This window comes from Chiloscyllium plagiosum, unplaced genomic scaffold, assembly GCF_037043375.1.
Source record: "Chiloscyllium plagiosum isolate Xiang-an unplaced genomic scaffold, Cpla_swu_hap1 HiC_scaffold_49, whole genome shotgun sequence".
In the NCBI taxonomy this organism is placed as follows: Eukaryota; Metazoa; Chordata; class Chondrichthyes; order Orectolobiformes; family Hemiscylliidae; genus Chiloscyllium; species Chiloscyllium plagiosum.
This window is the reverse complement of record NW_028270187.1, coordinates 8715476-8738027: the sequence shown is the minus strand read 5'-3', so window position 1 is coordinate 8738027 and position 22552 is coordinate 8715476. Positions and strand designations below refer to the sequence as shown.

The following is a 22552-nucleotide window of genomic DNA, read 5'->3' as shown; positions in this document are numbered from 1 at the left end:
GTAAGTCTGATAGCATCTGTGAAGAGACATGGACAGCATTCATGTTTCTAGTCCACTGACACTCCTTCAGAAAAGCTAGCTCAATGACTGGCAGATAAAACACAAGCCATTTCATTTGGGCCACTGTGTGCATCATGTTGAAGTTAAACACATCACGTTGAAACAAGCATTTGAGGTGATACCTTTGTGTTTGCATTCACTCTTGTTCTATTCTGTCCTCAAAATAAATCAGAAATGTCAATGATAAAGCTGTAATCCATTCCTACAGCCTGATTTTCCAATACCGTGTCAGGGCATTGGAGAATTTAATCATCTCATAGAGAAGACCCAGTGCGCTGGAATGAGTAGTGTGTGGTTTGTTTTCCTCTGTGTGAAGGATGAAGAAAAACTATCCAAGTTATGTTGCTTTTCAGTTTCCATCTGGACTCTGGTTTGCACAGACAGGGCAAAGATGCAACTTACAGAACATGTTCAGAATTTATCTGGAACCGTGAGATTGGGAATATTCAATGGGATCATAGGAACATACGAACGGGCAACAGTAGTCAGGTATTCGAACCATGGCTGATCCGACATCTCTCACAACCACTTGATTCACTGATTAATCAATAATGTATCTGTTTCAGCCTTAAATATACACAAGGACTCTGCCCACTCATGCATTTCTCTGTGGTAAGAAGTTCCAAAGACACCAAAACATCCGATAGAAGACAATCTTGCTCATCTCAGTCATCCATTGACACCCCTTGATTCTGAGACTTTACCTTCTGGTCCGTGACGCTTCAATGAGGGGGAAACATTCTCCCAACATACAAAGCTCTCCCAGCAGCACGGTGGCTAAGTGGTTTCCACTGCTTCCCCACAGCGCCAGGGATCCAGGGTCGATTCCAGCCATGGGCAACTGTCTCTGTGGGTTTCCCCCGGTGTGCTCTGGTTTCTTTCCACAGTCCAAAGATATGCAGGTTAGGTAACTTGGCCATGCTAAGTTGCCTGTCGCGTTAGGTGCATCAGACAGGGTGAATGTAGGGTATGGGTCTGGGTGGATTGCTCTTCGCAGGGTCGGTGTAGACCTGTTGGGCCGAAAGGCCTGTTTCAAACTGGAGGTAATCTATTCTAATGAGATTGCCTCCATTCTTCTAAACTCCAGTGAGTAGAGTCGCAATATTTTTAACACATAAGACAATAACGCCATCCCAGGAATCATCCTAGTTGAGAGATTATATATCCAATAAATAAACATTGTCACCATTTAATAGATTGAAGGCTATGCAAGGGAGATTCGTTGTAATGACTGGTGGGTGCCTCCAATAATATGGGTTCAATTTCAACGCTGCCTGTGAACTATCCATCTCAATGTTTCCATCCACTGAGGTGTGATAACCAGCTGTTTGAAACACCAGATGTCTCTCTCTCTCTCTCTCTTTCTGTACACAAAGCAAGATTGGGGCTACAGTAAAAAAAAATTGGGCCTATATTTCAATGGGCATCAGGAATAAGCACACACAAACAGTTGACAACATGAACTACTGAGTGTCACTCCTAAAACAGGCAGAGAAAAACTCAACTTCTATGCTTCCTTTTTCACAGGTGGCAACGCCAATTTGATCTATTACAATCCCATGATAAGCACACAATTATTAACCAAACTTTAATCACTTTTATTTTTTTGCTACGCAAAGTCTGATTAGATTTCGAGAGAGAGTCCTGGAATAAAAAAGTCATACTTGGAGTTTGAGGAAGTTTAGGACAAGTATAGATTGATTAACAGAGAGAGTGAGATAGTGAGGGATGCAGAAAGTCAACACAGAATCGAGGGATAATTGGGCAAATAGTCGTGAGAATGAGGGTTATGGCAATGAAATATTGAGGTAGAGATAAACATAGGAAGCACATTGAAAAGCGAGAGTCATAGAATTGTACAACATGTGCACAGACCCTTTTGCCCAACTTGTCCATGTCAACGAGATTGCCTAAACCAAACTAGTTCCATTGGCCTGTATTTGACCCATATCACTCTAAAGCATTCCTATTCATATAACTATCTAAATGTCTTTCAAACTTTGTCATTCTATCCACCTCTACCACTTCCTCTGACAATTCATTACATATACAAACCACACTTAGCTCCCTTTTACATCATTCCCATCTGACCTTAAAGCTATGCCCTCTGGGTTTGGACTCCCCGGTTCTGGGGAAAAGACCTTGTTTATTCTCATGAACTCCGCCCCTTATAGTTTTACAAACCTCTATAAGGTTGCCCCTCAATCTCCGACGCTCCAGGAAAAAACGTCCCAGCCTATGCAGCCTCTCCCTATAACTCAACCCTCGAATTCTGGTTACATTCTTGGATTTCTTTTTCTAATTTAATAACATCCTTCCTATCACATGGCGGCCAACAGTATACAAGTATTCTAAAAATGACCTCATCAATATCTTGTGCAGCTGCAACATGTTGACCTAATTCCTATACTCTGGCAAATGAAGGCAATTTTATCAAATAACACCTTCACCACCCTGTATACCAGCAACGTCATTTACAGGGAACTACGTACCTGCACCCGGAGGTTCCTCTGATTGGAAACATTCCTCGGACCGTTCCATTAACTGTGTAAGTCCTACCCTGGAATACCTTAGAAAAATTATCCAAATTAAACTCCATCTGCCACTCCTTGGCCCATTGTCCCATCTAATCGAGATATTATTGTACTCTTAGATAACCTTCTTCACAAATAACCCTAATTTTGGCGTCATCCGCAATCTTACTAACAATACCTTCTGGAATCCTCATGCAAATTGAGAGACTGAAAAGACAAAAATAAACAATAGTGTGTAGGGTTGGTGTGAAGGGGATTGACAGGAAGCAATAGGTTTGTTTAGATAGGCAAACAAACTTTCGTGAGTAACAGAAGTGCAAGATATCAGTGCATACTTTACAAACACCACTTTGCATGTTTGCTGAATGCAGGGCGAGTATTCCCATGTGAATGACAAGAAATGTGAAGGAGTTACTTATGCAGTCTTGAACATGGATCATATGAGTAAAAATGAATCAGCCTCAGTCGTGAGGGAAGAGTGTACATGGACGTGAAAACATAACAACCTTTGTACTCTCGCCTCCACGGTTGACGTCTGCTTCTGTCATGTTGCTTCCTGAAACTCATCCTGTGAATTAATTCAACCAACATCCCACTTTCCATCCACTGATACAACGATTATCCACCCCTGGTTCCCTGAATCCTCAAAGTCACTTTGGAGCATTGCCAGAAGTTGAAATACAGCAAGATTTCCCCTGGAGGCCTCATTCTGCACTCAGAAGATAGATCAGGCTGGAGTATGAGAGAGAGTGAGGTCAGAAAGATTTTCATTTCTCGTTCAAGGGATGTTTGGAAAGGTTTCCATCTCAATTAGAAAAGTAGATGCCAACGATGTCCAGTGCTGCCAAGATTTATGTACACCAGAGAATTCGGGGACTATGACGTATGACAAAAAGCTTCCAAACAAGTGAAAGCATTTAGATACACAAGAAATATAGAGAAAAATAATAGACTGATAAATTCCTAAAATATATTTAAAATAAAAACAAATAGCAGATGTTAGAATATCAAAGGAACAGGAGTAGGCCATTCAGGCCCTCCAGCCAGTTCTGCCAGTAATCTGTTACCCAACTCCGTAGAGCTACCTTTGGTCCCTAACTCTTTAATACCTCTGCTTAACAAAAAAACAAATGTCTCTATGATATAAATAAAATAAATCAACCAGCATCAAAAATCAACCAGCATTAGTTTGGGATAAATATAAGGTAGGAGAAATGTGTCCAGGTGGGTTACTCGTTGGAGGGTTAGTGTAGACTTGTTGGGCCGAAGGGCCTGTTTCCACAATGTGGGGATTAGATGAGCACACTCCTATGAAATCGCTTTTTCCCTTAAATACGAGGAGCGAAACTGCTCGCAGTGCTCCAGATGAGGTCTCTCCAACACTTTGTACAGTTACAGGAAGACTTCTCTACTCTAATACTCCAATCACCTTGAAGCAAGGATTAACATTCCATTAACATTCCTGATGACTTCATTGTAACAGTACGAATTGCTATTGCATGGCAGAAACGTTCTTTGTAATGAACAATCAGAACAAAAATCATCATAATTATTAGGTAGAGAAGGTTTGAGGTCCCAAGTTCACTGCATCTGCTGCTTTTCTTTATGCTTGTTGTGAATTGGTAAAACTGTATAACATGTCAGTTCAGAAAATATCATTGGCTCATTGATGTTTTGGGACTCCGTTTTCCTCTATTTGTTCTCTGAACACAACCATGCAATAAAGACCTTTGTTACATGTGCTTTAAAGACAGCCGTAGCCATCTGCTCTAAACAATAATAGACATAAACCATGCCCAATGGGGGTACTGGGCGGCCAATGGAATAATGTGAATTTCTTCTTTTCAAACTCACATCTGCTAAAGAAGCAAAAGAAATGACATTGACATTGACACCCAGACAATGTGAATGTCATATTGAGTGCTGTGATATTAAAAGAATATTAAATCATGCCAGTCTCGCAGGTGTCTCAAGCCTCTGAGGTTATCTTGGGTTTTTTTGTAATGCGCAAAATGGCAGAGAACTCTTTTGACAAAAGCAGCTTTCAGAAGGACTGCTCCAAGGATTGCTAGTTGGACCTTCCCCTCCTCAGTCAGTTTCATTGGCTGCAGTGTGACAAGACCACAATTACAGAAGCAATACCGTTGAACTGAATTGCAGAACTTCCCGTCCACATTGTGCAAGTGTTTGGGGCATGTGAGGGGCAGTCTCCTAAGCAATTGTCTTTGGTTTTATTCCCTTCGGTGGAAATTGCTGTAAGTTATTCACATTGAACTGAACTGATGCCTTGACTGGTAAAGGCAAGTGTCCGGTAGTCCTTCTTTACACTCCATTAATCTGTCCTGCCACCTTCAGGGCTCTGTGGGCAAGTACCCCAAGATCCTGCTGTTTCTCTAAGCGTCTTAATGTCCTGCCATTCATTGAGTAACTCCCTTCTATTATTCCTTCTTTCAAAGAGCATCACCTCACATTTATTTTGCTCACCAGTCTATCATGTGAAACATTTTCAAAGGTGTTACTAAAGTGTAATGTGCCAATATTTAGGAAAGGAGAAGCCTGGGAGTGTCTGAAATCATGTAGTGTATAAGTTATTTCAGGGAGTTCTGAGAATTGGAATTTACATGTATTTGGATCCAAGGACTGATGAGGAATATGCAGTATGCCTTTGTGTGTAGGAAATTGTGAAATTGTGTCTCACAAACTTGTGTGTTTTCAAGAGGAGACCAAGAAGATAAATGAAGGTTGTGCAGTAGTCATTGTCGACATGTAACCACGTTTCGAGTAATGTGTACAGTTCTGGTTCCTGTGATATAGGAAGCATGGTATTACTTTAAAAACAAAATCACAGGGATTTAACTCAGATTGGACGATTTGAGTAAAAATAAGAAGCTGGATAGGCTGGGACAGTTTTCCCTTGAGCATCGGGGACTGAGTGATGATATTAGATTACTTACAGTGTGGAAACAGGCCCTTCGGCCCAACAAGTCCACACTGACCCAGCAAAGCGCAACCCAGCCATACATTTACCCCTTCACCTAACACAACGTGCAATTTAGCAAGGCCAATTCTTCTGACCTGCACATCGTTGGAACTGTGGGAGGAAACTGGTGCACCCGCAGGAAACTCATGCAGACACGGGGAGAATGTGCAAACTACTCACAGTTAGTCGCCTGAGGCGGGAATTGAACCCGGATTTCTGGCGGTGTGAGGCAGCAGGGCTAACCACTGTGCCACCGTGCCACCTTATGGATGTTCGTAAAGTCATGAACACTTAAAGTCATTTCCCCAGGACGGGGAGTCCAAAACTAGAAAGGAGATGTTTAAGGTGAGAGATAAAAAGTTTAAAAGTGACCTGTTGGGCGACCTTCAGACGATGGTGCCTCTAACATGAATGTGAACTTGATAACAATATATGTGACTTTTATTATCAAGTTTAAATTCATGTAAGAGTTAAATAAGTAACCCCCTCTGAAACATGTTAAGCATTATTTTCACTTAGTCAGAATGAAGTTTGATGATATGATTTTAAAAATACGCTAAACTTTGCATGTGTCGGAGTTTTAGCACAAAACAAAATACTCTATGTAATGTGATACAACTTGGAACAAAAACTTCTGTTCCCTCAAAAGCTTGGTTTCCTTGGCAAAATTACATTTTTTCATAGTTTGCACAAACAGCTGCAAGACGATAAGGGTGGATTTCTAAAAACGAAATCGTGCCGATGCCAAAAATCTGAAACAAACACAGAAAGTGCTGGAAGAAATGAACAGGTATGACAGCATCCTGAGGGGGTGGGGTGGAGGGGAGAGTGAGCGAGATAGAGATAGAGATAGAGAGAGAGAGAGAGAATGAGAGAGAGAGAGAGAGAGAGAGAAAGAGAGAGAAAGAAAGAGAGAGTTCATGTTTGGGCTCCAGTGACCCGTCTGCAGAGGAGGATTTACCAGAATGTTGTCCTGGGGCTGGAGAGTTTCATTTATGAAGTCAGATTGTATAGAATGCCATTTTTTTCTTAGTGCAGAGGAGATTGAGGGACATAATAGAGATGTATAAAATTATGAAAGACAATGGGAGGTAGGACAAACCTTATATATAACATGAAATATGAAATATTTTTTTCTCTCTCTCTTGCTATCTAGCTCCAGCAACCACCAAACCCCAACCTCACAATGTTGCCAGAATTGCAGAGTTCGTCATGTCATTTCTGCTTTTTTTTTCAGATCTTAAACAGCCACAGTTCTTTGCTTTATATTGGGCAATATATCTCTGTTTTTAATAGCTGAGGAAGGATGTTCTGGCTATGGAGGTAGTGCATTGGAGGTTTTCCACACTGATTCCTAGGATAGCAGGACTAATGTATGAAGGGATACTGGTTAGATTAGAATTACTTTCAATCGATTTTTTTTTGAATGAGGAGATATCTCATAGAAACCTGTAAGGGGACATAAGTTTAAGGTGAAGGGTGGAAGGTATAGGGTGGATGTCAGGGGTAGGTTCTTTAGCCAGAGAGTGGTGCGGGCATGGAATGCGCTGCCTGTGGGAGTGGCAGAGTCAGAATCTTTGGTGACCTTTAAGCGACAATTGGATAGGTACATGGATAGGTGCTTAAGCTAGGACAAATGTTTGGTACAGCATCGCGTAACAGGTGAGCTGGATGATCCTATTGAATTGGCAGCCCAGGCCAGTACAAACGAATGGCCTGCACCTACTCCTATTTTCGGTGTATCTTCGTCATAGAGTCAAATAAGGAATTCATGGCATCTCTGCAAAACTAGCAGGCAGATATGCAGCAGCTTCTCAATGAGAGAGAGAGAGAGAGGTTAAAAAAAAACTGGCCTCCACAGAGATCTGAGCATGTCATTATGCTGCACAGGACACTGTAACAGTTAGATTTTCAGCTATCAGCGGCAAACATTCAAACATATTTCTCTTTCTGTGGACATGTGAAAAGGCCCTTTCACTGCTTTCAACCTTCAGTCTGGAAACTGTCTTTTCCTTCCTAACAGGAGGTTACTTTTACAAAGAAGGCATGTGAGTACTACCAGTTAACTTATGATTTAAGTGGATCAACCACAACGGAAATGATTAGAGATAGGGTAACAACGGTCGCAGCAAAACAGATGGGACTGTGTTTCAGGCGGATGCACATCCCGCCGCAGATCATAGAGTCACAGAGTCATGAAGCAGCAATAAGGCCCTTCGGTCCAACTCATCTATGCTGGTCCGTTTTTCCAAACTGAACCAATGCCATTTGGCTGGGCTCGGCTCTCCAAACCTTCCCCGTTTATGAACCTGTCCAAATGTATTTAATCACGGTAATTGTACCCACGTCTACATTTCCTCTGGCAGTTCATTCTACATATGAACTACCTTTTGTATGAAGAAGTTGCATCTCAAGTCACTTTTTAAAGCTTCCTCTTGTTACATTAAAATTATGCACTCTGCTGCTGAAATCCCCTACTCTGCAGAAAGACTTTTGCTATTCATCTTATTAAGGCTCCTCAAAATTTTATAAGCCTCCATAAAGTCACTCCTAAACCTCTTTTGCTATTAAAATGCCGCAGCTTGTCCAGTCTCTCCCGATAACTCAAGCCCTCCAGTCCTGGTAACACCCTCGTATATCATTTGTTCATCCTTTCCAATTTGACAATATCCTTCCTATATTGGGTGATACGATCGCTCAGTGGCTAGTGATGCTGCCTCACAGTACCCAGGGACCCAGGTTCGATTTCAGCCTCAGGTGACTGTATGTGTGGAGTTTGCAAATTCTCCCCCTGACTGAGTGGGTTTCCTCCGGGTGCTCTGGTTTATTCCTACAAACCAAAGATGTGTAGCTTAGGTGAATTGGCCATACTAAATTGCCCATATCATGCTGTGATATATAGGTTAGGTGCATTACTCAGGGGCAAATTAATTGTGTAGGAGAATGTGTCTGGGTGGGTTATTCTTCAGAGGATCCATGTGGACCTGTTAGGCCAAATGGCCTGTTTCCACACTGGAGGGATTCTATGATAGCAGGAAGACCAGAATTGAGTGCACAATTCTAAAGGTGATCTCACCATCATATTTGATTAACGTGCAATAAACAGCCAGGCCACCTTGTGGTCGAATGTCTTAATTCCCTCTCCCACCACCGAGGACATGGAGGTCCGGAGTCTCCTCCAGTGCCAAATGCAAGCCACCCGAAACCTGGAGGAGGAGTGCATCATCCTCTGTCTTGGGACCCTCCAACCACTCGGGATCAGTGTAGATTTCACCAGCGTCTTCATTTTCGCTCCCCCACCTTAACCATGATCCAACCTTCGAATTCAGCACCAACCTCGAGCTATCCTACCTGTCCATCTTCCTTCCCACCTCTCCGCTCCACCCTCCTTTCTGCCCTATCACCATTACCCCACCACGTCCATGTGCTTACCACTTTCCCAGCTACGAACCCACCGGCCACATCCCTCTCCCATTTACCTCTCAGCCATCTCGGGCCACCCCAGCATTCATTATTTAATGATGTGCTTTTGCCCGAAACGTGGATTCTCTTGCTCCTCGGATACTGCCAGACCTGTTGTGCTTTTCCAGTACAACACCCTTCGACTTTGATCTGCAGCATCTGCAGTTCTCACTTTCTCCCTGCATCTCTATAGAATACTGGCAAGACCACACTTATAATATTGTGCTCAGTTCTGGTCCTCTCGTTACAGGAAAGATGTGGAAGCTTTAGACAGGGTTCAGAGAAGATTTTTCAGTATGCTTCCCTGGAATGGAAGCTATGTCTTATGAAGAAAGGCTGAGGGTGCTAGAGCTTTATTCATTGGATAGAAGAAGAATGAGAGGTGACTTGATACAGGTGCAGAAGATGATGAGAGGCTTGAATAGAATAGAGAGCCAGAGACTTTTTTTCCCATAACAGAAATGTCTCTCACGAGGGACCATAATTTTAAGGTAATTGGAGGAAGAATTAGGGGAGATGTCAGAGGTAGATAATAGAAGGGCTTCAATGGGTCTGCAGGAATGAGGGGGTGGCCCAAGGGGGCTGAGAGATAAATTGGAGAGGGGTGGGGGTGAGGTATGGTAGCTGGCAATGTGTTAGGTAGATAGAGGTAGTAGGTGATGGTAATAGGTCAGGAAATAGGGTGGAGTCGAGCTGGCAGGAAGTAGCTGGGAATGTGATAGGTAGATAAAGGTGGAGGTGAAGGTGATAGGCCAGAGAGGAGGGTGGAGTTGATAAGTGGGAAGGAAAGTGAACAGGTAGGACAGTTCAAAAGTGGCAGCCGAGTTGGAAGGTTTGATCTGAGATAAGGTGAGGGGAAAGGAAATGTGAAATTAATGAAATCCAAATTGATCCCGTGTATTTGTTTCTGTCCTAAGACAGAAGCTGGACCATTCTTCCTCCAGGGGTCGAGTGGCCAGAGTTTGGTGGTGGAGGAGGACGAAGACTTGTATGTCCTTTGCAGGGTAGGAGGAGGAGTTGAAGTGTTCGACCACAGGGCGGTGGGGTTGTATAGTGCGTGTGTCCCAGAGATGTTGTCTGAAATGTCATCTACTGTGTCCATTGCTCTCCATGTGGTCTCCTCTATATTTCAGAGATAGTACGACAACGTGCATAATATTTTGCGTCGTTTGGGGAATTGTAATGAGTCAAGGCAGTTGATAGGCTGGATTTGATATAAAACATGACCAACTTCTCGAAGCACTTGATATGTATGGAGGACACAGCCACCAGGCAGAAGTCATTGAGGCACATTCCATGATTTGCTGACACCAGGAGAGTGCTGCTCATCTTGACGCAGATGGTGAATTCACGTCGCTGTAAGGAGAGGTTAAATATGCCTGTGAAAACTCTCAGCAGCTGGTCCATGCAGGATTTGAATGCATGGCTGAGGACACCATCCGGGTCAGTAGCTTTCCATGGATTCACTGAAGCAGACTGATCTAACACCTGTGGCTATGAATGAGGGTACCAGGTGCATCCGAGACTGTTGGGATAGGTAACATAGATTCATTGACCTTGTGATTAAAGCGAGCGTAGAATGCACTGAGCTCATCGCGTAGGGATGTACTATTGACCATGATTCTGTTCAATTTCGCTTTGCAGACCGTTATGTTGTGCAACCCTTGCCACAAATGACGGGGTCCGTGCTGTTGGTCTCTGTGTCACACTTAGTTTGGTATTGCCTCTTGACATCACTGATGGTCGTAGAAAGGTCGTAACTGGTTTTCCTGTATAGGTCAGCGTGACCCGAATTGAAAGCCTCAGGCGTGGACTTCAGTAGGGAATGGATCTCACAGTTCATGCATGATTTCTAGTTGGGGAACATTTGGTTTGATTTCTTGGCAACACAGTCTACTACACGCTCGCTAATGAAGTCTGTAATGTTAGTGGCACATTCGGTTAAGTTGACCACTGACTTCTTGAAAATGACCCAGTCCACCGACTCGAAGCAGACCCATTGAAGCCCTTCTATTGTCTCAGATCAACACTGGACGACTGTCTGCATTGGGTACTCTTGCTTCAACTTCTCCTTGTAAACCGGGAGAACAGCACGACATTGTGATCTAATTCCCAAAAAATACAGGTAGGTGATGGAGCGGGAAGTGTTTTTGATTTGTATATAGGCAGTGTTAAGGAATCTGTTAAGTGTGTGCAAGCAAATGTTCTGATTCAATATGTGGATGCACCTAGTAGAGAAGATGCAAAACTTGACCTACTCTTGAGAAATAAAATAGAGCAGGTGACTGAGGTGTCTCTGGGGGAGCACTTTGGGGCCAGCGACCATAATTCTGTTAGTTTTAAAATAGTGAAGGAAAAGGCTAGACCAGAACTAAAAGTTGAAGTTCTACATTGGAGGTAAGCTAATTTCAATAGTATTAGGCAAAAGTTTTGAAAAGCTGATTGCGGGAAGACGTTTGCAGGTAAAGGGACAGCTGGAAAATGGGAAGCCTTCAGAAATGAGATAACGAGAGTCCAGAGACTCTCGTTCGATGAGAGATCGAATGAAATCTTAGCAGAGTAAAAAGGCAGTAGGAGTATATTTAAGAGGGAAGTCGGGGTGGCAAAAAAGGGACACGAGATAGTTTAGGCAAAAAGAGTTAAGGAGCATCCAAAGGGTTTATACAAAGACGTTAAGGACAATAAGTTTACTAGGAAGACAATAGGGCCCCTCAAAGATCAGCAAGGTGGTCAGCAAGGTGGAGCCACAGGAGATGGAGGAGATACTAATCGAGTAATTTGCTTCGATGTTTACTATGGAAAAGGACATGCAAGATATAGCATGTAAGGAAATAGATGGTGACATCTGCAAAATGTCCAGAAAACACAGGAGGAGGTGCTGGATGTCATGAAACACATAAAAATGGATAAATCCCGAGGACCTGATCAGATGCACCTTAAATCTCTGTGGGAAGTTGCTGGATCTCTTGCTGACATACTTATATCATTGATTGTCACAGGTGAGGTACAGGAAAACTGGGGGTTGGATAACGTGGTGCCACTGTTTAAGAAAAGTGGTAAGGACAAATCAGGGAACTATACACAAGTGAGCCTGATGTCCGTGGTAGGCAGGTTGTTGGAGGGAATGCTGAGGGAAAGAATGTACAAGTATTTGCAAAGGCAAGGACTGACTAGGGTAGTCAACATGGCTTTATGCATGAGAAATCATGTTTCACAAACTTGATTGAGTTTTTTTGAAGATGTGAAACAGGGGGTTGATGTGGTTGGAGCGGTGGTCGTGATCTATATTGACTTCAGTAAGGCGTTCGACAAGGTTCCCTATGGGAGACTGGTGAATAAGGTTGGATCTCATGAAATACGATGAGAACTAACCATTTGGTACAGCACTGGCTCAAAGGTAGAAGACAAGAGTGGTAGCGGAGTGTTGTTTTTCAGACTGGAGGCCTGTAACCAGTGGAGTGCCACAAGGATCAGTGTTGTGTCCTCTACTTTTCGTCATTTACATAAATGATTTGGATGTGAGCATAAGATGTATAGTTTTAAGTTTGCAGATTACACCAGAATTGCAGTGTAGTGGGCAGCGAAATAGGTTGCCTCAGATTATAACAGGATCTTGATCAGATGGGCCAGTGGGCAGAGAAATGGCAGATTGAGTTAAATTTAGATAAATGGGAGTTGCTGCATTTTGGAAAAGAAATCTTTGCTGGACTTATGCAATTAATGGTAATGTCGTATGGAGTATAGCTGAACAAAGATACCTTGGAGTGCAGGTACATACCTCCTTGAAAGTGGAGTTGCAGGTCGATAGGTTAGTGAAAAGGCCTTTGTTTTTCCTTTATTGGTCAGAGTATTGAGTACCGAAGTTGGGAGGTCATGTTTCGGTTGTATAGGACATTGGATAGGCTACTTTTGGAAAATTGCCTGCAATTCTGGTGTCCTTCCTACCTGAAAGATGTTGTGAAACTTGAAAGGGTTCAGAAAAGATTTTCAAGGATGTTACTAGGGTTGGAGGATTTGAGATATTAGGAGAGTTTGAGTAGGCTAGGGTTGTTTTCCCCGGAGCGTCGGAGGCTGAGTGGTGACCTTATAGTGAGGGGATGGATAGTATAAGTAGACAAAGTTTTTTTTTTTCCCCTGGGATAGGGTAGTCCAGAACTAGAGGGCATAATTTTAGGGTGAGAGAGGAAAGATAAAAATAGATCTGAACGGCAACATTTTTATGTCGAGGGCGGTACGTACTTGGAATGAGCTGCCAGACCAAGTGGTAGAGGCTAGTACAATTGCAACATTTAAAAGGCATCTGGATGGGTATATGAATAGAAAAGGCTGGGAGGGATATGAACCGGGTGCTGGCAGGTGGAACTAGATTGGGTTTGGATATTTGGTTGGCATGGACAAGTTGGACTGAAGGGCCGGCTTCCGTGCTGTAAATCTCTGTTACTCTATAACTCGATGACTCTATGACCCAGTAGCCTGGAATGAGTCAAGTGTGTTATGTTTTCCTCTGTACAAATAAGCAGCCAAAACTATTATGTTGCTTTTCAGTCTCCACCTGGGCACTACTTCGCACTGACGGGACAAAGATGCAACTTACAGAACAGGTTTGAATTTTTCACGGAAGTCCCATGATTGGGAGTTGTCCAAAGGTCGGTTGGGAGCACAAGGACGTTCAGCACCTCGAGACTGCTTTACAATCCAATAGCATCATAGCTGATCGAATATGAGTCACGTTGAATTTCCTGTCCTTTCCCTTGATTCCTCACTGATCAAGCATCTAGCTCTCTCAGCCTTTGCATACACAATAACTCTGCCCCCACACAGCTCTCTGTGGTGAGACTTTCCAGATACATTCAACTTTCAGAAGCACATTGAAAAGTGAGAGAGTCATAGAGTCGTACGGCACAGAAACAGACCCCTCAGTCCAACTCATCCATGCCGATAAAGTATCCTAAATTGAACTACTCCCATTTGCCTGTGTTTGGCACATACCTTTCTTATCCACGCACCTTTCCAAGTGTTCTTTTTTTAATGTTGTGATTGTATCACCTCTATTACTTCTGCTGATAGCTCATTCATATACACACCACCTTCTATGTCAAAAAGTTGCCCCTCAGATCCCTTCCAATTTTTTCCACTCTCCCATTAAAACTGTGCCCATTAGTTTTAGACTCCTGAAATCTGGGAGAAAGATCTTATCTGTTTACCTTATCTATGCCCCTCATGATTTTATAAACCTCTGCCTGGTCATCCTTCAGCCTCTGACACTTTATGGAAACAGGTGTCCCAGCTCATTTATCATCTCCATATAATCAAAAACCCTTCCAGTTCCAGAAATAAGTTTGCAACATTTTTCTGTACTCTTTCTAGTTTAACGACGTCCTTCCTACAGGAGAGAAATCAGCATTATATTCCAAATTCTAAAAGTAGCCTAATCGATGTACTGTCCAGCTGCAGTATGATATCCCAACTCCAATACTACATGCTCTGAGCAAGGAAGGCAAGCATGTAATGCCACTTTCAAGGAACTATGCACCTGCACACTAAGGTCCATTTGTTCGACAACGCTTCCCAGGGCCCTGCAATGAACTTTCTAAGATTTGCCCAGATTCTTTTTACCAAAATGCAACACTTGACACTTATCTAAATTAAACTCCATCTGCCACCCCTTGGCCCATTGGCCGAGCTGATAAACGTCCCGTGAGACTCTGAGATAACCTTCTTCATTGATATCACCAAACTGCAAATTTACTCACCATATCCCCTATATTCCAATTCAAATGAAGAGACCAAACAAAAAAAAAGTGAAAAGAACTAGGTGAGAAAGGGATTGACAAGAAGTAAGAGGTTGAGATAGGTGGACACACAAAAAAAAACCTTTATAGAGTGTTAAAGGCAAAAGATATCAGCGTATACTTTACAAACAGCAATTTCCATGTTACTGAATACAGGGCGAGTATTCTGATGTGCACAAGACAAATATGAGGGAGTGACTTACGCTGCCTTGAATATGAATGGTTTGAATCAAAGTGAATCTGCCTCAGTCATCAGGAAAGAGACACGCATTTATATGGACATTAAAACATAACAAATGTTGTCCCAAACACCCTCCACCAAACTACACTTCACCGTTGCAGTCTGCTTCTGTCATGTTGCCTGCTAAAGCTCAACTGGTAAATCAATTTATCACCGCACCACCCCCCGCGCACACTCTGCCGCCGATCCCGCCTGGCTGAAGTACGAGATAGATAGATAGAGAAAGAGAGAGAGAGAACGTCACCGAGTATACATTTCTGGCGAAAGAAGCGTTTGTGAATGTTTTCATTTCAATAAACAGAGTCTCCGCCCCTTTGAAAGAAGCAGGGTCCAACGGCGTGCAGACTAAAGCACGCCAGAAAATTGGGGAACTATTAGATATCAGAAAGGTTCCAGAATAAGTGAAAGCATGCAGATTTAGAATAAATGTACAGAACAAAAATAAAAGACTAATTATGTCCTAAATTATGTGAATCCAATACAAGTAGACGTTAGAAAAATTGACTGAAGCAGAAATAACTGAAGAAACTCAGCAGGTCTGGCAGTATCTGTGGGGTGAGCGAGAGAGATACAGAATTAACGTTTCAAGTCCATAGCACTCTAAGAATTAGGAGTAGTCCATTCAGCCTCTTGAACCTGTTCCACCATTCAATCAAATTTTGACTGATAGCTCCACAGCCCTACCTTTGGCCCCCTAGCTCCTTTAATACATCTGCTTAACACAAAAGGTATCTCTCTCAGTTTTAAATCAAATAACTTATGAATGGTTTGAATCAAAGTAGTTTGTGGTTTGTAGAAGTTAATTCCATATGTCTCCCGTACTTTTTGTGATATGTACTATCACCAGTCAATTAAGCTCGAGACCCTGGTAATGTCCATGGGAACTGGGTACAAATCCTGCCACGGCAGATGGAAATTGAATTCAATGATCGACTGGAATTAAATATTTAATGATGATCATGAAACCAATGCTGATTGTCAGAATAAAAACAATTTGGTTCACGGCTGTCCTTCAGGGAAGGAGATCTACAGTTCTTAATTGTATGGTTTCCGTCTGACTCCAGACCCATGGTGATGTGATTGACTCTGAGCTTCTCTCTGGCTAATTATGGTTGGACAACAAATGTTGCACCAGCCAGCGGCACTCACGTTCCATGAGCAATAATAAAATGCTTCCCAGAACCTCCCCTGGATTGTATGGCCCTAACTTTTAGTCATTGGCCCCTCGTGTGAGAATCTGTGGAAAAGCATGAGCATGAAATTAGCGACAGACAAAATGGGCGGACCTCTCCGCTCTGTCTTTATCGTAGAGGACAGTAAAATAACAAAATCCTGAGAATGGTTGAAAAGGAATTTTCCAAAGGGAATGAGAGACAGAGACCATTGATATCATTTTAAATAATGCTAATAGAATTAATATTGGATAAATTAGGGTTACCCTTGAAAAACTCAGCAGGTCTGGCAGCAGCTGTAACGAGAGAGAGAAAGTGTTAACGTTTCAAGTCCAGAGACCCTTCTTCAGAACTAGAAGAGTCTAGATAAAGATAGTATGGAGGGATGGAGAGTGTGAGAAATAGATGGAGACAGTGCCCAGAGAGAGAGAGATAAGAGTGAATGCAACCAAAGGGCTGGTTAGTAGGAAACCAGCGAAGAAGAGAGGTTGGATAATAGAGATAAGGAGGAATTAATAAAGGGTTTGCAGTGCTGAAAGTAGCCATATCGGTATTGCAGATGGGTTTAATATTGCCTGTCAACAACTATCAACAATTCCTTTGCTGCTTTCCCCTTATTTCCCTCTGGTCATTGTCTTCAGCTGCTCCGTTCTGAAGAAGGGTTGCTGGACTGAGAACGTTAACTTTTCATGCTCTGTCCACAGATGCTGCCGGACCTGCTGCGTTTCCCCAGCATTATATGTTCTTGGTTCAGATCTCCAGCGTCCACAGCTTCTTGTATTATTTTAGCGTCTCCACCTGTCCATCTCTCTCTCCCAGCGCCCAAACCATTATTTAGGAATCAGGAAGGCAGAAGTAGGCCATTCAGCCCCTTGACGTTATTCACTATTCAATTGGTAAATGGCTGATCTATGGCCACACTCCCTATGGGAACGCTGCCAAGCAAAAATGTAATTGAAAACAAACAACTGATCTGTCATCTACTGATGTTTGTGGAAGAGAGTTGCAAACCTCTAACAGTCTTTGTGCGGTGAAGTGTATCCTATCAACTCTCTTGAATGATACAGACCTCATTCTCTGACAATGCCCTCCCTTGTTCTGGAATCCCCAAACAATGGAAATAATTTACATTTATCTACCCTGTCTTTCACTGCTAGTATCTTGAAGACTTCAATCAGGTCATCTATTAACTTTCTATATTCTAGAGAGAGCAGCCCTAATTTGTCTAAAATCTCTTCACAATTTAAGCCCCGAAGAGCAGGCATCATTCTTGTGAACCAACGTTGTATTCCCTGCAAGGCCAATCTATCCATCCAGATCTGCTGCAAATGAGGCCGAATCAGGGCTTTGTATAACTGCAGCATAACTTCTGCATCATTGTCCTCCAGCCCCCTCGATGTAAAGGCCAGCATTCTATTACATTTACAGATTGTTTTCTTAAGTGCCAATGAAGATTGGCTAACCAGGCCATTATCAGATTGAGAAGCTGTAACAAGTGACCTGTCACAAGGATCAGTAGTAATTATCAGTAATAATTATAAATGATGTCATGAACTGGATGAATGGACTTCGTGCATTGAAGCAAAAAGGTTTTTTTTACAAACTTGGGTGGAGATAACAAGTTGAAGGGGATCACAAAGCTGGTAAAATAGGTTAGAGATAGACCATGTGAATGGCTAGGAAAAGAACAGATTATAACGTGGAAAAATGGGATATTAAATTTGATAGTACAAATTAACTATCAGGTATGAGTTGATTGGGGGCAGCAGTGGTGGACTCTCCCTCTTTATGGGCATTTAAGCGGGCATTGGATAGGCATATGGAGGATAGTGGGCTAGTGTAGGTTAGGTGGGCTTGGATCGGCGCAACATCGAGGGCCAAAGGGCCTGTACTGCGCTGTATTCTTCAATGTTCTATGTTCTATGAGACTGAGTTTTTAAAATTAGTTCATGGATGTCAGTGGCTAGACCAGCATTTATCCCCCATCCGCAACATGCACAAAGTGCAGTTAAGAGTCATTTGCATTGTTGTGTGTCTAGAATCACGTGTAGGCCCAGACCAGGTAAGGATTGCAGTTTCCTTCCCGAAAGGACATTAGTGAACCAGATGGGTTGTTGCACCAATTGGCCATTAAACTCAGAATTCCAGATTATTATTGAATTCAAATCCTACATCTGTCACAGAGGGGTTTTAACGTAAATTCCAGAGGAAATGATCTAGTTTTCTCTATTAAGAGTCTGGTGGCTAAAGCCGGCAGCCTGTGTACAAAAAAAAAGTTTGCTTTGAAAAAAAAACTAAAGGCACAGAAAGCTTTGTAATAACCAAATAGATCAGTGAATTATGTTGCCAGCTGAGATGAAACATCACATTGTGAAATTTACTGCAGGACACTGGTCAGTATCCCCAATAACTGTATAGTTTTTGTCCCTTATTTAACAGTCAATCCATTTCCGTTGTCGACTATTCATACAAGATTCACCGGGCTGGTTCCAGGATTGAAAGGGTGCCCTTATGGCCCAAGATCGTGTAGGTTCAAAATGCAGTGAAGATATGTGAGAGGTGATCGTATCAAATGTGTGAGCGCTGACGTTTTAAAAAATAATAAAGGATACTGAGTTGCTGAGGCATTTGAGGTTTTGGAAAAATTTGAAGCTGCTGATGAGCAGGAATGGTATTCAATTCAATGAATGGCTGCATAGGTAAAAGGAGGATGAATTTTAATTTCTTTTAGTAGCAGTGAGATGGGGTAGGATTGCTTAGCTTTGGAAATGTTAACCTCAGAAAGCAGTGGGAACGGAGTTACTGATGGGCATGCAGTGTTCAGGTCATCAAAAGCTAGTTTTCAGACAGTAAGATGTGGGAACAGGACTCAGCCATTCAGTTGTTTGCTCTGTCATGGCTGACTCCACATTCCTTCTCGAGTCATAGAACTGTACAGCACGGAAACAGACTCTTCAGTCCAACTCATTCAAGCTGACCAGATATCCTAAAATAATCTAGTCCCATTTTCCAGCACTTGGCCCCTATCTCTCCAACCCCTCCTATTCATACACACACCTAGATGCCGCTTAAATGCTGTAATTGTCCTAGCCTCCACCACTTCCTCTGGCAGCTCATTTCATACATCATCCTCTAGGTGAAAAAAGTTGCCCCTTGGGGCACTTTATTCCTCTCTCACTTTTAACCTATGCCCTCTACGTTTGGGATTCACTATTATTGAAAATGGCCTTGGCTACTCAACCTATCCATAAACTTTTAAATGGTGACCAGTAATACTCCATCGCTCCACAGATAATAGCCTATGCAAGGGAATCTCCAATAAACATGTTTCAAAGGGAACATTAGTCATCTATTTAAAGCAATATCAGGACGTAACCAATGCACAGAGGTGGTTTTGGAAGACCCAATGGTAATTAATTCCTTATTTTGAAACTCACATTTGCAAATGGCACAAAGAATGTAATATTGACAATGGCATCCGGACAATATAAATGTCACAGTGAGCCTGGTGCTATTAACTGAATAACAAATCATAAGGGGTGACTCTGAGAGGTCTCAAGTCTCTGAGGATAATTTGGGGTTTGCCTGACTCAAAAACCAGCAGAGAATTATTTTGCCAATAGCAGTTTTCAAAACGATTGAGTATTCTGCTTAATGCTACTTGCAAATACCCCCCCCCCCCCCCCCCACCTTGAGCCAGTCTCATTAGCTGCAGCATGACAAGACTGCACTTATGCAGGCAATACGGTTGAACTGAAATGGGAACAAACTGTGCACATTGCGTAACTGTTTGGGCCACGCAAGGAAGCAGGCTCTTAAGCAATTCTCTCTGGTTTAATTTTTCTTTGAAATTTGCTGTTCTTATTCACATCGAACTGAGCTGTAGCTCAATGCACTTATTCAATCAGCAGGACAGCGGTGTGATGCCCGCTCTGGGATGCCCGCTCCATGATGCTCTGGGACACCCGGACCAACCAACCCAACCACCCCGTGGCTCAAAACTTCAACTCCCTCTCCCACTCCACCGAGGACATGCAGGTCCTTGGACTCCTCCATCGCCAGACCATAGCAACACGATGGTTGGAAGAAGAGCGCCTCATCTTCTGCCTAGGAACCATCCAACCACAAGGGATGAACTCAGATTTCTCCAATGTCCTCATTTTCCCTCCCCCCACCTTGTCTCAGTCAAATTTAGGGCGGCACGGTGGCACAGTGGTTAGCACTGCTGCCTCACAGCACCAGAGACCTGGGTTCAATTCCCGCCTCAGGCGACTGACTGTGTGGAGTTTGCACGTTCTCCCCGTGTCTGCGTGGGTTTCCTCCGGGTGCTCCGGTTTCCTCCCACCATCCAAAGATGTGCAGGGTCAGGTGAATTGGCCATACTAAATTGTCTGTAGTGTTAGGTAAGGGGTAAATGTAGGGGTATGGGTGGGTTTCGCTTCGGCGGGTCGGTGTGGACTTGTGGGCCGAAGGGCCTGTTTCCACACTGTAATCTAATCTAATCTAAAATCCCTCGAACTCAGCACCGCCTTCCTAATCTGCAATCTTCTTCCTGACTTCTCTGCCCCCACCACCACTCCGGCCTATCACCCTCACCTTGACCTCCTTCCACCTATCGCATTTCCAACGCCCCTCCCACAAGTCCCTCCTCCCTACCTTTTATCTTAGCCTGCTGGACACACTTTCCTCATTCCTGAAGAAGGACTCATGCTCGAAACGTCGATTCTCCTGCTCCTTGGATGCTGCCTGACCTGCTGCGCTTTTTCAGCAACACATTTTCAGCTCTGATCTCCAGCATCTGCAGTCCTCACTTTCTCCAGCGGTGTGATGCCAATAGAGTCGGTTCAATGCCTGCGTCAATTGACGTTACTGTGAAAGGCTGTCCATCTCAACCTCTTCCCTCGACTGAGGCATGGTGACGCTCAAATTGAACCACTAGCCAGTCATCTCTCTCTGTCTGTAATGAGGGAACAGTTGCTCTCGTCCACTAACACTATGGTGACTTCACTTTTTACATTGAATTGTAAAACAATTGGAACCAACACGGATCTTGCACAATCTCTGTACCATTGGAAACCTGCATTTTCAGCATTGTCAATGGGAAATCAGACAGTGGAAGTGAGAAATGCTAATTTTTCTTTTGTACAAATTTGCATTGGATCGTGGCATGCTATACATTGAAACTAAATGGAGAGACGCCTGCCCTTTCATATTCCCTGGTCAAGTTCTACCTCTCAGTGTTGTTCCATGTTGTTGATTTTAGCTCCCTACATCATTGCCCTCCCTCAACACTGCCCCGTGCTGTTGATATCCAGCTCCAACAATCAGTGTCCTCTTCACCATCGCACCCTATTGTGGAGCACAAGCTGGAATACAATATTGCCGCGCTCGACGCTTGCCCTTATCAACATCCCCATTTGTGGAGGTCCAGCTCCTTTGTTCACTGTCCTCTCTCACCATTGCCATCTGTTGCAGAGGTCTGTTTGACTGTCCCATTGTTTCCGCAGTGGCCTCCTCATTATCAGCCCATGCCTTGGAGGTCCGTTTGGATTGCACAGCTCCTTCGCTCACAACCCTCCCTCACCATCATGCCCTGTTGTGGAGGTCCTGTTGTGGCCGCTCCTTTGCTGAGTGCAAAACACACCTCCTCATAAAGTGCGCTGTAAACTTCTTTTCAAATGTTTAATACAATGAGGGGGAAGACACTCAAGTTAGTTGGCATCTGAAATTTACTTTAAATTGTGTAAGGAGAGTTTTAATACATAAAAATGTTTTTATGGGCCCACTTTATTTCATTAGTGTAAGAAGTTTCTGTTCAATTGTTTAATAAATTTATTTTCAATTGTCTGATTAAAAACCTATGTCCCTTTGTGAAATAAGCTTATGTGATACTGTTTATGCATTAAATTTGTACCCACTTAGCTAACAACGTTGTTTCCTCCTTTTTCAGGTCTAGGAAAGCAGCTTTGTGTTCTGCCTGCTCTGGGTGTTGTGAAGTGAGGAAGGGAAACAGAGAAGGAAAGGTGTCCTACTGGTTTCTCCAAAGCACGCTCTGCATCCACTTTCCAACTCCACAAGGATTGACTCTTTGCTTTATGTTTGTATTTGGCAAAGGTGTGTTTAACGTGAAGGAAAAATCTTGCCGAATTGTGATTTTGGGAGAGATGGCAAATGGAGTGAGTGAACTGGGTATAAATTCATGATGAGTCTGGAAACCATGACTTCTTTCTGTTGTGTGGATCTCCAAGCATGATAAATATTTTAGGAGAAAGTTACTGCAGTTGCTGGAATCTGTACTGAAAACAACCAAT

At 43.1% G+C, this 22552-nt stretch overlaps 1 protein-coding gene across 6 annotated transcripts in view; it reads right to left on the bottom strand.

Moving 5' to 3' along the window:
• LOC148135482 (uncharacterized) overlaps positions 1–21196 on the bottom strand; it is a 65075-nt gene extending 43879 nt beyond the window's left edge. For 2 of the 6 annotated variants that reach the window (XM_087984824.1, XM_087984822.1), the window contains exon 1: positions 20898–21195. The gene's annotated coding sequence lies outside the window, so the exon portion shown is untranslated. Of the gene's footprint in view, positions 1–20897 lie in introns of all 6 variants that reach the window. The other 4 variants (XM_087984825.1, XM_087984823.1, XM_087984821.1 and 1 more) reach the window with 4 other exon arrangements.
• Positions 21197–22552: the final 1356 nt, after the last annotated feature.